At 40.1% G+C, this 20786-nt stretch overlaps 1 protein-coding gene across 7 annotated transcripts in view; it reads right to left on the reverse strand.

Moving 5' to 3' along the window:
- Nucleotides 1–20786, reverse strand: part of TRPS1 (transcriptional repressor GATA binding 1) — a 213709-nt gene that overhangs the window by 184476 nt on the left and 8447 nt on the right. The window contains exon 1 of one of the 7 annotated variants that reach the window (XM_042035777.1): nt 11871–11957. The exons of 5 other annotated variants lie outside the window; for them this stretch is intronic. The gene's annotated coding sequence lies outside the window, so the exon portion shown is untranslated. One more of the 7 variants, XM_042035776.1, reaches the window with a different exon arrangement.

Here is a 20786-nt window from a genome sequence, read left to right on the forward strand (position 1 = left end):
AAAACCTTAACGACATAAGACATTCGTAAAACCATTTGTATGTCGATAACAAGATGAGCATATATATGCATACATGACCTAAAGAACAGAGATTGCATTAAACCAATGTATTTGTGAAGTAGATGATACTTGGGTCTTCTCCAGCATCAAAATCTACTGATTAAACCAAACACAGACTTGAGTCTCCCTTTTTAAAAAAATAACCTCGTTATCATTGAATCCCGTATCATCTTGATAGGCCTTGGCCTATTAATAGAAAAATAATTGCTCTTTACGACTCCCAGATCTAAAGCAGCAATTTGATTTCCCATCCTCTTACATCCTAAGTTGTTGCAGCTCTGGATCGCCTTTGAGTCTGAAACAAAAATACCCAACAGCTCCGCTCATAACCCTCACGCTTCATTCACCCACAGCAGAACCTACATGTTGTTCCCATTTTGCCTGCTCACAAGATGGCACGCTTGTCTCACGCCAACTGCACAAATAAGTCTGTATTACACTCACAGCATCAAGGATAATTAAAGGTTAGGCACAGAGGTGGCAGCAACACGCTCCCACACCACCAACGGCACCGGCGGGGCTCCAGGTCTGTCTGCCTGTGTTGTGGTGCCTGAAACACCATGGAGGCACTGACCTGCTGCTTCTCGCTTCCCGAGATCAGATGTGGGGATTCAAAGCTGCAAAGCCTGAAAGCTTAAGCCCAAACTGAACTTCATCTACGTAGAACTCTACTGGCCTCTGAGCTAAAGGGGACTTGTGTCATTCACAAGTACACTGTAATCTAGGCAACATACACACACTTGATTAGACTCTAAAATTACTGAAAATTGCCATCTCCCTTGCGTCTTCCTAACAGCTTGACATATCAATGCCTAATGTCTCATTATGTTTCAATTTGAATCATGACTGTAAATCACTGGAAATACACAAGAAGAATGAGACATAAGATTTGGATGAAAAAAAAATGAGGATGCACGAGAGACTGGACTTTAGAAACTTTATGAAAATATTAAAATAAGCAATGGAAACATCATATAAACTGAGAAATGGCAAGTCTACTGGAGGCGGTGGAATAAAGACCCTATGGTTCACTCATCACAGGTAGAGTTAAGGTTTTTTCAAATTTAAAGAAATTTTCTTTTTTCTTTTTTTTTCTTTTAAGACGTGGGTAATAGAAACAATAGGAACATAGGAATATTATTGTAATGGTTGATTTCACGGACATTCACTATACAAGACCTACCAAAACAGAAAAGATACCACCTTTTCATTCAACTGCAGCAAGAGTGCATAAAGTCAGGGACTTCTGCTTACATGGCAGGGAAGTACACATTTAATTGTCCACACAGGCCCTTCAAATTAACCTGTGTCCTGTATACAGGTAACCAGCTGCTAATCATTTTCTGCAGATCCCTGCATTTTGCTCTGAATTCACAACATCACAAGAAAATTTGATCTTTGAACCCAGCAAAAATGAAATACATCTTAGGCTGTACTGGAACTGGCATGTGAACACTGTAACTGGGGTTCAAGAAGTGAGGAAGTGTCAATGGTTTAGGCATCAAGATGAGCAAAAGGAAGACCATGTGCCAGCTTACACTGTCATAGCAATGCTGTGCAAGCTGGAAACAGTGAAGCCACATGAAAGCACCAGGCACATCTCACTGCCAGTTAAACTGCTTCCTGTAATTATAAATATACAAAGGTTAAAGTAAGAAAATTATTACAATGCACTGATAAAAAATGAATTCTCAAATACTCAAAAAATTAATCAACAACAGTCTATCAGCATAAGATACTGTGGCAACACATAGTATTTCTGAAGCAGACAGCCTGGCACTTTATTTGCTTTGCTACATGAGGAAAATCCAACATCAGATCGTGGGTGCATCCCAACTGTGGGACAGTCTTCTGCAGCTCCCAGCTCCAAATGCTCACCCTGGCAACATCCCGACTACACGTCAGAAAATCTGGTTTGGCACCATTCTCCTAAGCATTTTGGACTCCATCAGTAGAAACGCAAGCGAACAGACAAAGTGCAACATGCGCCATCCAGCAGATTAGGATTGCAGTGTCTGGTCTGCAGGAGAGAATCAGCAACTGCTCAGTGCTGGCTTATGCTTCCTACAAGCACTCCAGCTTTCAGCAATATTAAAGAGACTTTCTGCTCTAGTTTGTAAAGCCATTTTTTCTTTTTCTTTTTCTTTTTCTATTTTTTTTTCTTTTTCTTTTTCTTTTTTTTTTGCTCCTTAAATAGAATAGTGGATGATTAAAAATAGGAGAGGCAGACCTATGGTTAGGCAAGTAACCATGGACTGGGAAATGTCTCTTAATTTCCTTTGTGCCCTCAGAAAATCAACATTATAAACTAATTACTCTCACTCCGAAACAGCCATATCACTGCTATGTTTACACTGTTTTTGTAACACTCATCAAGAAGTGAGCCTGGTCTTGAGGCCAAATGACAAGGCAGAGACTGAAACTGTTCTATACTATTCTCAAGTCACTTCTTTCCATTTAAACTAGTCCATCAGGGTCTAAAAGTCTCATTTCAAACAGCTGCATCACAGATGAGCTAACAAGACAAATACTCAAGTGTGTTTATACAGAAAATACTAAGGAAACTGAATGATAACAAAAGTTTTGTATCTTCAGTCTAGAGAAGTACAGAGATATCATACAGAAAACTACTGCAAATTGTACTGAAAGTCGAAATGAAAACTAGTAGGGAAGAGTGCAAGCTCTGTGAAATAACAATCCCTCACACTTATATTAACTGTGATTGAAGAAGGGAAAAAAAGAAAGAAAAAAAACACAGTAGCTGACAACAAATACAAACCACTCCAAATCACACTTTAAAAGGCCATATGTCCCAGGCAAAAATTTGAGCAGAAACAGGTAAGTGATGATGTCACAGATGATACTACATTAAGAAAACCATTTTAAAATGTTCAAGAAAGATTAATTTTAAAGAAAATTAATGAAGCTATGGAAGATGTAACTCTTTTTTTTATAAACATGTGAAGTGCAGCTCATTTAGACTAGAAACACAATTGCTAGCAGCAGGTAAACATGAGGGAGAGAAAAGCTTAGGATCCAGTTGGCGTAAGAACAAATAGACTAGCCATGATTAACTTTGGGCTGAAAATGAGAAAGAAGGGTTTTAACTGACAAAGCACTGAGGCTATGAAACATCCTTCCACCAGACGCTGTCAAGGCAAAAAAAACTCTACCTAATTTTAGGATAAAGGTGGGTCACTTCATAAACAGGATTACATACTGTGGTTGATGTTCAAAGAGTTACCCATTGCTCACAATTCCCACAGAACTTCAGGACAACACACACAAATAGATTTTTCAGAGTATGCACAGCCTTAACATTATTCCTTAATGTTATAAATACACATGCCAAGGGCACTGTTTCCTCAAAAGCAGTTGGGGTGAAAGTTACTCTTTGTTTCTATCATTTTTTAAAAAATATTTTTATTTTCATAGTGACCTTCTGCGTTCCCTTTAAGGCCAATAGGTTTTAAAACACACTATCTTCTGCCTTCAAACTAAATACAAGGTATGTATTACTTACTCGGGCAGCAGGAATTAACTGTAACATTACCAACCTTTTGCGAAACAAGTCATCCTTTCTATCTACTGTCTTACCAGTCATTTATATGTCTGACTGTGCCATAGTTCAAGCAGGCATTGTACATTCTTTTTGTATTTTGAAGGTAGTTTAGGTATTAAAAATGCAATGAGAAGGCAATTCTTGAGCCCTCTGCATAGGTTTCACAAAAGACACGCCCAGAGTTGCCAATACTGCTTTGACAGAAGAATCTAACAGAGCCACATCTAAAAGTGGAAAAAAATACAAGCAAAGTTATTTTCAGTAAATTGTGCACGAAGACTGAGTAGGACAGCAGTCTACAGATAGAATCTGTAGAGATCTGATAGAGACTGATAGATTGAGTTCAGGCATTTTGAGACTACACCTTGCTGGTCCTCAAAAAAAATTTTTTTTTTTTGTAACACAAAACATTAAAATTCTGCATGTTACAGTTTTCAACTGAACTTAATCTCTTTGGATGAAACTAAACAGGTAATGGGTGATACCTGCTGCTTTCTGCTGAAGAAAATAAACCTTTTGCTCCAATTCAATGGGGAAAGAATACTACCCTTCTCCCTGCTCCTTCTTGAAGTTCCTAGATTGTTGCAACACCCTGTTCTCACATAATCCACAATGCCAAAACAGAGATGGCTACACAGAGAAGCCTGATGTGATAAAACTGACCAATGCAACTCTCAGAATACCTGAAAAGCTTTTTATGGGGTTCATTTGGGCCTGACCAACCTTCCCATATTATTTTCATTTAGCTGTGTAAACACCAGGGCATTTGTTCCAAGTTTCTTTTTTCCACACTAGCACAATACACTACTATTGCTTTTTTTCTTTCTGCTGCACTGAAATGCGTTTAAACATATATTTATTTATTTATCTATGGTATATACTGTCCGCTAGAACCATGGCTCTTTGATAATCCTTGATTTGGAAGTCCTTTCCAGCATTTTGTTTCTGCCTAACACATGAAGGTCTTTTTCCCGTTTAAATATGTTGGCGTTTTTGTTTCTGCTTGTGACAAAATGCAAAGACTTAAGATTTCCACCACTATGCACACAAAGCAGAGGGTAACCCTGACAGAGTTCAAAGGAAAACTTGGTTACATGGTTACATTTCTCATCAGGAGCAGAGTCATCGAGTCAAAGAGAGGGTGCCACGGGCAGATCCAGGAGCCAAATGCGTGATTTCACAATGGGCTTAAGGCCTACTGGGCCTGAAGGGGCCCTGCCCATCCCTTCACCACCGTCTGCAGGCCCAGGCCATGCCCTCTGCCTGCACCCACACTGGCCGAAAATGCCCTCCTCACACTCCAGGGCTGGCAGGGGGCCTGTCAGACTGTGCCTTTCCGTGGAAACTCGGGCTTGGATTAAAAGAGCTCACTTCTCCTCTGGACAGCCCAGCTCCCATCTCCTCCTCTGCCTTTGCACACTCAACCAGCACTGGAACTAGCACCAGTCCCACACAAGCCAGGAAAGGATCACACACATCTGAAAAGCCTCCAAACCAAAGCAGTATCTACTCCTCATCCAGAAGGACAACAGGGCAGGTCACGATACTGAAGGCCCTGGGCCAGGGGCCACACTCCTTGCCTGGCTGGCGGCTGCTGCACACCTGCAGCCCGCCTTGCCAGCACACAGGGAACACAAAGCCATCCATGACAGTGACGGGGAACAAAAATAAGCCAGGCCTTGAAGGAAGGAATGGTTAAAATGTCTTATTTAAAGAAGAGAGAGAGGGTAAAAAAGATGTCAGGAGAAAATAATCTTTATCTGGCAGGAAATGTAAGGGCTGTCTTCAGAAAAGTAAAATCATTATTGCAAGCAAACTGATTCATTAGCAGAGGAGGATTATAATGCCCTCCTTGTCATTAAAATGCTTTGAAACTATACTTCTGTCAGCTATGCTAATGATACTCAGCTTTTATATTACACGGCAGAAGCTATGCTCTGGCTAGAAGTTGGTGTGCGGTGTTACACTGGAGTTCATGTTACAAAAGCAATTACTAGTTCACATTGACTATAAATGTGTTTAAAATGTACAGAAAAGCAACCATACCATACAGAAACCAGATGGTAGGGTGATGAACTGGTCCACACCAAGAGGCACATTCCCCTTCCACCCAGAAATCTACTTTTCTAAGTGAAAATCCTATCTCTGGCATATTTTTCTCCAAAATAAAAAGACTGCTTGAATGCTGGAAGTCTAACCAATTTTTTATTTCCTTATGTCCACATCTGAATACTAAAGACGAGCACTATTAGAAATAAACTATTCATTTATATTTACCTTATTACCTGGTAGAAAGGAGTTTTATTTCAGTGAAATTAAGGTCTGGCGTATTTTGATGACTTTATGTAAGCCCTTATTAAATATAGCAAAATTCAGGCTCCAAAACCCAGTGGAATTGGCACAATCAAATTTCTATGTGATTTATCAGCTTCACTGTCACAGTAACTAACTTGGTGCATTTCTTTGCTTGGTTCTCTCTGTAAGCTGTCAGGAGAAGTCACTCTATCAAACAGAAATGTAACACTATTTTTATTGCTTATCTCTTTTGCCTTGGGTTACATCAGTAAGTCATCTCCCTCTGTCAACTTGACAAGAATCTTTTTGGTGTTGACCTTAAAAGGACACAGCTGTGACAACTTTGGTTTGGGTTGGTTTTTTTTTTTTCCCTGTTAATAGTTCTCAGCTGAATATTTGGTTTTGGTAGGTCAGGATCTTCATCTGGCACTGTTTTATACCCCATGAGTAGACTGAGCACAAACCATTGGACACTCAGCCCCATAGTATCGTCCAGCCTTTATCACAAGAGGCACTGGGAAAGTCAGAGGTAGATACTTATTCCAGCAAAGCCATGATTAATTACAAGAGGTCTTCTAGATTTGATCTGATTTTCTTAATGCTCTGTAATTAATTAATATAAATGTTCATCCTTATTTCCACAGCCTTTGCTCAAGATATTAAGTACTCCAATCCCTGAACTCAATCCCCCCTGGCATTTTCTCTCACATTATGTAAGTAACTGTGGCTGACTCTCTCCAAGTCTCAGCATTTGAAGATCAGGATGAAAAATCTGCTCAGGATTTTAGACTAAGGAAGGAAGAATATACCATTTACTACACACTGTGAACTTGTCTTAATAACATACCCCAGCTAGGAGATACTTTGAAAATACAAAAATATTTAGGTAATCTGAAAACAGTACTTCTGTTTCTGCCATGCACCATCCAATAAATGCAACACATTACTGATTTAAAGAAATAATATGATTTTGTGCCAAATACCTCAGAAAGTAAAGATAAACGAGTACACAACATATTTCAAATTCATTGCACTATTTGCACTGATGATTACTTACATGAATACAGACTTGAATCAAAGCAACTTACACATGGCTAGTTTTAATTGTGACTCAAACTGGCAGGCCAAAAACATCAACATACACATACAATGAGGTTAAAAGAAATTACATGTTTTCACTGTATTTCTGAAGAGTGAGAACTCAGGAAATAATTATTAAAATGTAGTAGTTTTATCAAAAGAAGGAGTCATTCTCTGGATAGTGACTTGTGTACATTGTATCTATATGCTCTTAATCAAGCTGCTACACGGGTCACCATCGTCTTTTGTGTTCATACATGGTTTTATGTTGATACATAGTACAGATTTCATTGCATGTTTCCTATTTACTAGATAAGAAAGTTTCTTTATGGTTTATGAAAGCTGGAATTATATTAAGAATTATTAAAAATCTCTTTAAAGTATTGCTTGTCAGTTCAATGATGCCCGAGGTATTCAGGAACAGAAAAAAAACCCACATTTACAAAACCTGTTTTGCATTAAAAACTAATTTAAACAAAGAATTACACGTGAGTTGTTCACTGTGCATTGTTCATCCAACTGTTTTGGTTTATCACATCTAGAGGTAACAAAGCTCATAATCTCACACTTTATTTTCATCCATAGAATGGAGAAAGAAAAGTTTTCTGACGCCTTTTTTTTTGCTCCTGATAATCTTAGTTTTGAAAGTGAGAGTCACTGAGCAGAATGTAAAATGGAGAAAATAATGTCACTGCACTATTTTAGTGCAGCATAGGAAGCCTCTTGCAGATGCCAATTCGATCACGTCCACAAACTGGTCCCGGGTGTTTAGATAGCCATTTCCACCAGGACTGTGGTGTGACATTACTTAAAACTTTGGTAGCAAAGAGGTAAATATACACAGTCAAACAGTACATAATGCTGTGTAGACTTAGACCTTAACACCGATAAAAATCTGAAAGTCCTATTTTTAAAAGGTATATATTTAAGTCTTCTTTTAAATTTTAAAGAAAACCTTTTTTTTCCTTAAGCATTAATTATTGCGTACCTTGGTTATTCATATTAGATTAGTTAGGAGTCCAGAGACTGTTTCAATATATACTGCAGTAGTTTCATATAACATCTTTTGGGATAGAAATATACTTTAATATACTATAAATTAAAAATCAAACCACATACATGATGCTACCAGTTTTGCTATGCTCCTGCAAGCATCTGCAACATCAGACTATTATGTGCGAGATGATCACAGAAGAGAAAAACCTAACTGGCAGAAGTCTCAATGGGCTTAAACCAGAACAAAAAAAGTGTACTTAATTTAGAAGCTGAAAGTCTGTCTGTAGTTTGGCACTTACAGCACATCACACCACGTAATTTTATAGAAATCAAATAACTTTGCAAATCACTTCAAATATTTCCTTTCTCATTGGTTTTAATCATGTTTGAAAGGAGAGGAAAAAAATTACAGGATGAAATGAAAGCAAAATGTAATGATTTAGGACTCTTAATTCTCCTGAATGAACATTCCTAAATTTTTGGATCATGGGCCACTGTCAAACTTCAAACATAACAGGGAACCACTATGCAGCCCTCACACCAAACTTTTAATTAAAACCCCTAAATGAATGATATGATACTGCAGATCAGTATCATACCATGATTATAAGTGTCTGCAGACCACAATCTAGAAACAAATATATTAAAGAATTAATTTTCTAAAAGGGAATCCTAGTCTCTGGGCTTCTTGACATACTCATTTTATATATTGAGATGTTACACAGTATCTGAACATGCAAGTATCTTAAGACCTCCACACTATGGGGTTTTAATAGTACAAGTATAAAATACCAGTTTAAGATGGGATTTTTTAAAGAAATATCACAAGTCAATTCTAAGACGATTATATGAGAAAAATTATTTATCCTGGTATCTCCTTTTCAATCTAGACTGTTGGGTTTTGAGGGTTTTTTTCCATGCAAATTGAGTGGACTCACATCCTCCTTATAATAAAGTACCCATAAAATGTGGACAACAAAGTGATTTCCAAAGATGTCCCTGAAACAGCCAGCCTATGAACAGCAAAAGCTGTACTTGCTTCAGGCTTATCACTACAGAATGCAGAATAGAATTTTGGAATTTATGTATACGGACACATACATCTATTGTTTATATATAGATATATATATATACATATATATATATATATAGTATAAAACAAAATGTAGTTTTATGTATATATGTGTATATAAAAGCATTCAGAAGGCAGGACAAAACCAAAAAGAGACTATATCCATTCTAATGGCTTTATCTAAGTTTATTGGGGAACGGGCGGGGGGAGGAGAGGGAGAGAGGGATAGAGAGAGGGGGAGTGAGAGAGAGGGAGAGAGGATTGTCCTGAAGCTGGAGCGAGACAACCGTGACTGCTGTTTTCTGCCCAGCACTTGAGTGACAGCGCGGGGGGAAGACTGGTTAATCGCCGCGCTCTGGAAACCGGGCACAGAGAGAGGGAGCAACTGCTTTCCGCAACACTTCCTGCGATAAGGGAGCCAGCGCTGGCACACGGACACGGACACACACGCGAGAGGCGGCTGCGCGGCGCAGCGCTTCATGCGACTGCAAACGTGACCCGCAGCCCTGCACCCCCGACACACGGACACAGGCACACTCAGTGCCTGCAGCTCCGACCGACGGCGCTGCTGCGGCTGCCGGGGGCCGACCGGGAAGGGGAAGCCTCGCTTCGTGCCCTCCCTGCGCGGCCCGCGGCGGGCAGAGTCCCGGCAGCCCGTCCCGCGCCCGCGCTCCCCGTTGATGCTCGTTCACAACACGCACACAGAACTTCAGCGCTCAACAAAGGCTGCCGAACTGACGCCGCACCACAGCCGGGCTTCTCTTTATTTTCTTTTTATTTTTAAGGGCTACCCCAAGAAAACTTTCGTCGCTCAAAGTCAGCGCGGTACCCCCCCGCTTATTCCCTAAGCACTGTTATTAAGCCTTGAAAAGACCTGCAAAGAAAGTAAACAAGGCAGGGGAGGCAGGACAGGCATTAAGGCCAACACGTCCCGTATCATCCAATAACTTCCCCTTACATGCCCAGTACAATGCGGGTTTGCTGATCACAGCTTTTCCACTGTACCAGAGCCAAGTGCAGGCAATTACTTACACTTATGTAGACTTTTATAAGAGATAACAGTTATCTCTATTGAAAGGCCCAAGCTGGGGGGTTTTTCCTTTCCTTTTTTAAATTTGTCTTTCATTATCAAACTGGTTCAAAAACACACAAAAGCGTTTCTGTGCGGGGCACTGGCTCCCCCAGCCCTCCGTAGAGCCCCTGACAGAGCAAAGCAGCAGCTCCGCGCTCCGCCGAGGAGGGCTTCATCCAGGCCTCGATGGAAAAGCCCTGGCAGAGACCAGCCCACCGAGCTGCCAACGCCCAGCGGAGGGTCCCGTAACCCCCAGCCCGGCAGGTCGGGGGAGCCAGCCCTGCGCTGGGCAGGACAGGGCCGGGGGCGGCTGCGCTGGGCCCCCGCCCGCCGCGGGGACGCGTCCCCCGGGCAAGGGCACGTCCCATCCCGTGGCGCTATAGCTGATCGCAGCCCACGGGGATCCAGGTAAAATAAGCCGTCTTGGGCCCTGCTGCCCTTACCAGCCACGTCCCCCTGGTCAAGATAAAGGCAGGAGCGACCTCCGTATTTTTAATGCAAATGAGATGCAGCCCGCAGGCTCTCAGCAAATTGCCAATGCATTTGGGGATGCCATTGCTCTTTAGCTTTGTCTCCACATGTGCTGAAAGTTGATGAGTGCTCCTTGAGTTTTTCTTCCCACCACCAAAGGACACAGCACAGACATAGGAAGTAGGAAAACCGATGCTCCAGTAGCACTTACAGACCAGATGGCCGCTGCCAGCATCTTTACTTGTATCAGTACTTCTACTAGTGCCATTTCACTGGTATTTCTTCTGAAATTTGTGTTGGATAATTGTAACTCAGAGCCAGAGTATCTCTGAGCAAAAGGAGACTACACTGCATTTTTGGAGTTACCATCTCTGTATTCACGTTTTAAGCAGAACTATCTGATCCTTACACATTTGAGGGGAAGGATTTCAGCATAGAAGGTCTACCTGCGTTTATAAACCAGGGGCATTTCACATGCCGCAAAAGTATTACACGATAGCAAATGAAAGAAGGTTCCATTGCCTTAGTATGAACTCACCACAGGTGTGCTTAAAACAGATACTGAAGACATGATTCACTGCAGTAAAGACACCCCAAACAACTATTTAGAGTGATTCAAAATACAACATTTGGGGGTGGGGAGGTGATAATACAGTGCGCCTACTTCTCCCCCCCCAGAAAATACAAGCTCCAATAATAATAAAAATGACAAACAAATAATAGTGATAATGGCACATATTTATACTTTATACAGAAGTACAGCAGCGTTCTTAAGATTAGTCTCGCTTTCAGTTTCACTCAGCACTGAACTAGTCAGCTTTGCGTTAAAGAGGTGTGGAGTGTTACTTAGGAGTTACACAAAGTACATCGGCATGTTAAAGAAAAACAGAAAAAAAAGTATCATAGCCTATACGGGGAAATGATAGCTAAAACAGAAGATACAATTCTCACACATCACTCCACACATCTTTTCCTCCCCAAATGCACAACAGACATAGGAACATGAGCTTCAAATACTTACTAAACTCATGCAGAGAAATAAATGGGTATCAGTTGCGTGACTTAAAAAGCCATAGGAAAAAGGAGCAAATTTTTCTTGGAAGCCTTGAATCATACAAGCTGCTCGTTTGCCTCATTCACGTCCTCTTCCTTTCACTGCACTTCAGTGTGAAGAAGGCAGACTTAGCAATATTCATTAGAAAGCCAAAACATTGCAGAGACCACATTGCAGCAACAGATCTGCTTCACATGCACTGACGTACCTCCTCAACATCTGAAAGAAATTCCAGCTCCAGTCAACCCATAGGAGACATGTTGCCTGACTGTACCTTGATGGTATTGTTTATGAAGATGGTGATTTACACACTCGTAATGATTTAAGCAGCTACTTTGCATACATTACAGAGAGAACCTGAAACATGTGACCTGCTTCACAGGGCAGGATTATACCTCTGTTCTTGTTGTGTCATGTGCAACCACATTATTTAGTAGTTAAAGGCAAGCGAGCACTCTGCTATTCTATTGCCCTCACCATGTATGCAGCTCGAGAGTTTCAGCACGCCTCTGAAACCAAAGGTGAGCCTCCCAACTTCTAAAGGTAGACAGTTAAATAAATGATATAATTGTCAAAGGGGCTCAGTCAAACCTACCACATGGTTCTGCCCACTCATGATTATGACGTTTGCTGGCAGACTTTTTAGGACAGGAAATCTTTCATGGTTTTAATAAATTTGTAACAATGATCATATTCTTAGGGACTACTCCAATACAAACTTTCATTAGCACTCACACCACCTTTTGCAAAGCACTGAGACTGTATGCATGATCATCATCAGCTAGGAATAAATAGTAAGAACCTAAATCCTTTTTTCTGATGTTCTCAAGAAAAAGACAAAAGCTTTTTCAGAAAAATGGAAACTAACATCCAAAGAACGGCTGGACTCTGCCTGTCAGCGCCTTCATAATTTTTAGTTGTTTTTATTGATCCATACACTTCTTATGCACAACTTAATTACTGCTTTGATAATTAAAAGATAATTAAATACAAGACAGAGCATGTATCATGCTGGGGAATCATTTAGCAAGTGAACTGTTGTGCTGAAAAGTGGAATTCTTTCTGTCACTCACGGTGCAGTGATACATCCGTAACAGACACCACGGGAGCTATTTTGGGGATGATCCAGTGGCTTACCGAAGCCATGGAAGACAGCAACAAAGCATAACGTTTAGAATTCAAGGGAAGTCCTGCCACAAGGGCCTTCACACTTTGCAAACACATAAAACAAGAGCACATTCATGCAGGTTTACATCAACTTCAGAGCAAGTCCAACATTTCCATATAATATGGAATAAAAGATGTCAAAGTCTGACTTTTTTTCATTTAAGAAAGGAAGACTGGTGGGTTGAAGGGGAGGTATCTTAGCAGCACCAGGAGTGAAGGCACCAAAGCTCTGATCACAGCTTTGCCACTGGCTCACTAACACTACAGTTATTTAGATTCCCTGTGCCCTGGCTCACCCATCAGTACAATGGGTATAATACTTCATCCTGTCCTTAAGAGGCAATTACTGCTTGTAAACTACTCTGGGAACCTTGATTAAAATGCGCTGCAGCTTTGCGATAAGTATTCCCTCGGAAAGAGCACACAAGCTGGGTTTTGATGGTGGGAAGTGCTACCTGACGCCGCAAAAGAAAATAATCATTCTGAATGAGACGTATGTGCCTGACCTATGCATATGTGTAGGTGGATCCCTCCTGGAATATTTTTTTTCTCCTTTTTTCAGTTACTATGTGTATATTGCAAAGAGAGGAGCAGTGAGAACAGATAATTATAAAGCTTTTGAAAAGCCCTGGTATTTTCACCAGAGGATCACAGTGGGCCATCTTCAAGAATTCTGATGCAGAACTCTATGTAATTAAAAAACACAATTATTTGTAATACTCCTCAAACCATGTTTTCATTAAGGAGAGGAGGGGGAAAAAAAGGCAGATCACTTTAAATATGAATGCTTTATGAATAAAGAAATTTTTTTTAAATTGATGAGCATTCATTTTCCCATACAGTCACATAAAGTCTGAGTAGTTCATGTAAAACGTAATTATCAACGCTTTAAACCACATTTTCCCCTTGAAAATAAATAAATAAGACGCCAAAATCATTTTTGTTCATTAAGAGTCAGATCCAGCAGAAAACATCTGCAGACTTCTAGACCAAGCAAGCCCTGGAAGGCCATGGTACTGGCTGCACCTCGTGCCAACCTCAAAAATTTGGCTGGTTCAGAAAGATTTAAACAAAACAAAAAAAGCCCTGCAGCTTTACATGTCTGGGAATTGTGGAACTGCGTTAGGTTTATGAATAAAGAACAGGGGTGAGAAAAAAACCAACTCCTTTTAAAAAGGAGATCCCTCTCCCTCCTGCCCTCCAGCATTCTCGGTGCTAGACAGGGGCTCTTCTCCCTCCCCGGGGACACCATGGACATCATCAGTTGCAGCCCAAAACATGGGGTCCACCTGCACGCCCTGCTGCAGAGGGGGTGGCGGCTCCAAACCCAGCACTCACCCCCACTTGGCACATTCAACAGGCGCCCGAGCATCCAGCTCCCAGCCATGCTCCCAGACGTGCGGTAGCTGCCACGGGCAAACCCAAAGGAGCGTCCCCGGGACGGGAGCCAGCCGGAGTTGATCAAAGGACGCTGCAGGGCCACCACAGAGGGGCAGGCACAGCTCAGAGAGAAGAGCCACCCCTACGAAGGTGGCCAGGGGACACGGTGGTCTCTCCTGAACCAGCAGCCTCTCTAGCCCCATGGAAAAACTGGGCCCTGCGAGCAGCCGAGGATTTTTACCACGAGCTTGAACAGGCTCCAAGGTGCAGTGGAGGGAAAGTGCCTCAGCTACCGCAGGCACCCAGCAACTCGTATTTAGATTTCAGGCTACCCTGAATATGTGTATGCAAACACCACAGGGGAGCTGATGGCATTGCCAGGGCTGCTTGCTGAAATAAAGGAAAAGGCCCCTGCTATTGCAGTCGATGAAAATTAAAGAACCTGCTGCTAGTGTAGTTATCACATTTTTAGACTTTTTATAGAAATAATGTCTTTTTTTCTGACTAGTTCTTCACTACATCCCTCTTTGGGAAGCCAAGAAACCTCCCACTTACAGAAGTCACACCTTATCTTCTGCCCTATTCAGAGGACCAGCCTACATTTCAGACTGACACCCAGCTCATCTTGTGCAGCACAATCAGTAAGACTGAGTAACAGTATGCCCACGTGTTCCGCTTAAAGCCATCCCAAAATTTTGGTTTTGCAAGTGTTCATTTTACAGACACCTCTTCGAGAGGAACAGCAGCTGCAGTATGCTGCCTGGGTTAGCAAGGTGTGATACACGCAGAGATATATACTGGATACATATTAGGAGAGCACAGAGGGACTTTGCGCGATGACCATGTAACTGCAGACACTCTGCAGGTGTGTACTTACAATGCTATTTATATAGTGCTGAAAGTGGACTACATTAATATACAGTGTGCATGACTCACTGTCATTAGTTCTGCCTTCCAATAATGTGGACCCTAAGATAGATAATATCGCTGGAGCCTCTCCCACACAATAAACAGACTTGTTAGTTTAGTTATATATACAAAATTTCCAACTGCAATTAGAGATTCTTTCTAAATTATTAAAAGTTCTTGAAGTGAAACCTTTGAGTTGAAATGAGCCAGCTGACATAAAAAACGCAAACGGAGAAGGTAAGAGAGTTGTATTCAAAATGAAGAATAAATTTGGTATCTTAAATAAACTATGTTATTCTAAACATGCACTAAAATAAACCACGTATTTTAACAACAGTAGATACAAAATATCATCATATTTATCATTAGAGCTTTATATACTTGTTGGATTACTGCTTTCAAAGCCTTAAGAAATGTACCAGTGTCTTTGAATTAAAATGCACTTTCTTTATGCTAAATCTGTGAAGGTGCTCCTGTGGGAAACACTGAATTCTACACTCATTTTTTATCAAAAAGAAAAAAGCTTACACAGCTTCAGAAAAAAATAACCAAGTGGCAAAAATCCCAACTTTGTCCATTTAGCCTTTTATTCTGTCTTTGTCTTAATAAAATTGTTGACAGAAATTAAGCTAATCTTTGCAGCAACTTTTTCATCTTTCTTTAAAACCAAGGAGTTTAACGAGCCTGCAGTTCCATCAACCCTGACATATAAATATGAGATCCTTGCCTTTTTTTTTGTCCATGTGTAACATTTAAGGAGGAAAAAAAATTAAAAAAAAAATCCATTTAAACTCTGAATTTTGGCTATAAAACATCTCAGTAAGACACCAAGATAACGTCTCCCACAAATCAAAACAGTAACAGTAGTACCATCTGAACTCAGAATTAAAGAGCCAGCTTTTTCTGTACAACTGCAAAAAGTATTTTTAAAACACTTTTTTAAAAACACTTTGCACATTCTATAGCATGGGCACTGAAGGCTATAAATAACTGGATCAGTAAGTAAATTCACTATCTACTAGAATGACTCCTGAGGTAACTCTCAAAAAAGTAAAAGCTGAAGAGCTTGCTGCTAGTAGTTAATGGGATAGCCCAACTCCAAAGTCAAAAAGAGCAAAATATCTCCCTTTCATTAAAAAAAATAGGGAGGGAAGCTTTAAAAGGTACACAATTAGTTAGCTTTGCAGTGATTAATTCAACAACTGCGAAGCCAAAAACAACTTTAGGCACTTAACCATGAAACTGTCAGTTCTCTATGCTTGATGACAAAGCGTCTAAAAAGTAAACATTAACTTCTGTGTTTTTTCTATGTGCATATTCCATCATGAGAAGACGATAACCAAAAAATTACCAGGCAAGCTAAGCAGAGGCTTCCTATACCTTATTCCCCCTAACACAGAGGTAAAAATATTGGCCAGATTTCCTTCCTTTTCCTTACTGTCAGCTCTAGTAAGACAATTTGTACTGTTCCCTAAAAGCTGACAGAATGGATTGAAAATCAGATTGAAAATCAGACTGAAAATCAGATTGAAAATCTCTTCCCCAATGAAGCAATGAGTTTATTGCAATAAGGGAGCTTGAAGGATGAGGGGACCCCTATACTAACCACATCCTATCCATATCAAGGCAAAAGCAGGCAGCAGCTCTTGCTCAGACCAACTCTCCCAAGGAAGCAAATGGAAGCTCTTCACAAGTAAGGAATGCAAAAGTGTATACTTTATCATCTCTTTTAAATAAACTCCAAAACTGAATAACTATTGAACAAATTGAAAAAGACCAGGAAGGTGACAAGTTAAAAGAACAAATCAACATTTTTCTCTGACCTGCAAATATTTAATTCAAGCACATTCTTCTTCCAAACAAGATGCCTATGAGTCTTTTGATGGCTGCTCATAATCAAATGTGTCACTCGCAAAATTATAACATTCAAGGAGGGTACCGGGCAACCAAAAATGGCTTTTGCTAGAAGTATGTCACAAGCACATCCTTTAGTTACCTCAGAATTGCACAGGACTTCGCTTCATTCCTTTGCACTGGCTGCATGCGGGTTGCCTCATAGAAATATAACTGCAGTAATCTGCTTGACAGTAAACAGTCATCAGTAAACACTATTTACTGGGCAGATACGTGCTCCTGCTATTCCCCCAGTTTACCTGTCCTCCATCTCTGCCTTCCACTCTCAATCCCCTTGCTCTCAGAAATTTTAGAGGGGGGAATAAATAAATACAGGTAGTGAAACAGTGAAATCCCATAGCTGGCAAGGTTTTCCTCTCTGAATGGACAAATTCTTAACTCCATGCAGCTCCAGACATTGAAGGATTAGATCCTAACCAGGGAAAACACAGGAAAATGGTAATAAATACTGCATGGTAATCCACGGGAACTTTGGTCCCAATGTGATTTTTCTATAGTCCTACAAAAAAACAGCATTACAACATCCATAATCTCAGCTCATATATCAGAGCACTCTCTCCATTCTCCTTGCCCTTCCTTCTTTCATGTAGTGCATTTTCTAAGAAAATGTACTTTTTCTGCAAAAGTAAAGTCAATGCAGTCCCATTCCGGACTGAGAGCAGCACAGCAACTCTATGAAAAACTACCACAGACCATCACACGGCACAGAGATACAGGTGAGGAGTGCCGGGTTTACAGCAGCATTTCTCTGGTAGGGACTAATCTGAAATTCCTTCTGACAAAAGAAGTCACAGTTTGCTAGAGAGAAAAAATAAATAAATTGTATTCATGTGTAGTAAGAGCACTTCATGTCACAGTGGATATTACAATATCCTAGTTCTCTTTCTATTCAGGCATATGTCTTATTTGCAATAAATTCTGAAGACCCAAGAAGGTAAAATTGCTTAGCCATGAGTCTCCTTTCAACCGATTAAAATAAATTCCACAGCTGCTGCTTCTTTCTCCTGTAAGTATTTTTTAAACTCCTTCCCATTGACAACTAGCCACTGTCATGCGTCATTATAGATACAAAAATCTTTTAAAATGTCAATTTTTCAGATTCTTAATTTTGTCCTATTCAGGTAAAATGTTTTGCAACATAAAGTTCAGCAGAGCTGCCAGGTCATCTTTCTTAGTAAAGATTTTCACTTGCACAAATAAAAATTGAGGAATGACTGAAGGAAAAAAAACACTAGACAAACGATTTTAAATGTTCCTTAGATAACGCAGTACCACAAAAAATCTCCAAGGAAAGTTAAGTCGAGACTGCCATGAACACCAAATAAATCTGCACCATTGGGATATTTAAGGTCCAATAAATCTTACTTTCCAGTGTTTTAAAACTCCAGAAGATAGTTTTGCAGCTCTAGACACTGTCTGCCTACAAGCTATCAACACAGACCTGTCATTTGTGAGAAATATTTTCAGAATATACTCATGTTTGTTGAACTACCAAATTATGAAAACCTATATTAAAAAAAAACAAACCACAAACACACCTATACATACATAAAAACCAACCGAACAAGTTACTTCTTCTGTTTGTATGAAAATGCTCATGAAAGTTGGTCAAAAATGCCCATATTTCCAATTCAAATTATTATTCATTTTTTTAGCTATCTCTTGTTGCAGTTAAAAATATAAAGCCAACAAAAATTGTAAAAAAATAAAATGCAGAGCAATAAAATTCCTCACACAAGAGCCAATGGTTAACATCAACCTAAGAAATCACACATTGTGCAATTTATCTGATATTGTTAAAAATACAACTGCTGAAAAAAAATCAGATGTTATAAAAATACATTTTATGTACTATGCTGCAACTTTCTGCAGTTTGGTTATATCAAAAGCACATTTTGTGGATTATGAAAGTCGCTGCTTCCCTAGGCCTGACAAAAATACCCTGATGGCATGGCATGTAACCTGGTGAGGGCATTAGAGCCTGCTTCCATAGATATGTACCTGTCATACCAGACCTTCAGTCACTATTTCTACACTGCTGTTCTTCACTGCTATCTCTACAAGCCTTTCGGAGAGAAGTTGGTGAGGACAAGATAAAAGCATGCCATGAAGCCAGTGAGTAGCAGCACGGCTCAGAAGAAGATGTACTTCCTAAACCCACTTTTAGTTTTCATTCCCCTTTGGGACGTCAACTGTTTTCCGACCACAATAATTGCTTTTAAAGGTGACAGACCAACTGTGGTCCTGCAGAAGGGCAGCTTCACACAGTGAAATGCTCCTTGACCATCCTGAGTGGGGCAAGAGAAAAGCAAGGTGATGCCTTACAAAATGTTGTTACTGTGTCCTTAGTCCAGGGAAACTGCTATAAAGTTACTAGAGTAACACAAGTTACTCTAGTGTAACATGAAGCCCCAAAAATCACAGTTCCCTCTCAGTAAACTGCAACGGAATTAGACATCACCCATTGAGGACTGGATCTTACTCTAGATGAAGCTACAAGAATTTTTGTCCCTTCCAAGTAGAGGGGCAGATCAGGGCCATACTCAGAGGGATTAATCAATCTTTGGTCAATCTTTGGTAGTGTCGAAGTTTCTGCCGGGTTGACAGGCAAAGCAGGTTAGATTCACTTTTCCAAAAATCATTTGCCAAAAAAATCAAACCATCCTAAACATAAAAAAAACCCAAGTTATGTTTAGCTTTGTTTTTCTGCTAGCAAACCTCATGTCACAAACAACTGAAAGGCAGTGATGCAAAATGGATTCTTGCCTAGATTTGTAAATTTTTCCAGGAGTTGTAATATCCTGCATTTGATGACATCATGAAACTAGCAAGCAAAAGTTGGTTTTCAATTTGTTCTACTTTTCCCTCATTAGTGTCTGTGTCAGAAACAGAATACGAACCCTCATTAAGTCACATTAAATTCTTTAAACTCATTAAGGGCTCAGAGAAAGAACAATACAAACACTGGTGTTTTTGTAAAAAAATTATGCAACACAGATGGACTTCCATTTCCATGTATTTTTAGAATGGATGTATGTGTATAAAGCAGCCGAAGAGATCTGCATGAGGGAGAAACAGACACAGTAACAGAGGCAGAGCATACCTTACACGTGACAGAATGACACCTAGATGGACGTGAATTATGCATGATCACTTCTGACCTGATATTGATGAGGCATTTAATGCTTTGTATCCTGAGTTCCAGCAGAGCTGGATTCAGTGCCATACTCCACACTTCTTTTCAACTAATGATTTTTTGGGACTTTCTGCAGGCAAAAGACAACCTTGAGGGCCACACAGCCAGCAGCAATCAAGCGGCAATCAAACTTTTTGTCTGTGGACTACTTTGATTGCCGCTGCTGTAGCCTAACATACTATCTGATTGTAGCTGAAGATACATCTACTAGTCATACATACGGACTTACATGTAAGAAGATACAGGTGTGTGCAGAGTTTCAACAGTCTTGGAGAATAACTCTGGGCATGCAAAGGGTGGGTATTTGTTAGAAGATTTATTGTAGCTGAATGACTCAGATATACGCTGTTGATAACTTCTGATCTTACCCCCCATAAGATTGGAAATATGAGCTCAATGCCACAAAATTATTTACATTCCTACAGTATGCTCAAACAACTGTTACAGGATTAATTTAATCCATTACACTATTAATTTTTTTCATGATAGACATAACATGCAAATAGGAGTTTAGTTCTAAAGAAAACTCTAGTTCTGAGGAACGTAAAAGGAGACTGA

This window comes from Corvus kubaryi, unplaced genomic scaffold (assembly GCF_017639235.1).
Source record: "Corvus kubaryi isolate FWS band 111438036 unplaced genomic scaffold, C.kubaryi_AGA036_p1.0 37385, whole genome shotgun sequence".
In the NCBI taxonomy this organism is placed as follows: domain Eukaryota; kingdom Metazoa; phylum Chordata; class Aves; order Passeriformes; family Corvidae; genus Corvus; species Corvus kubaryi.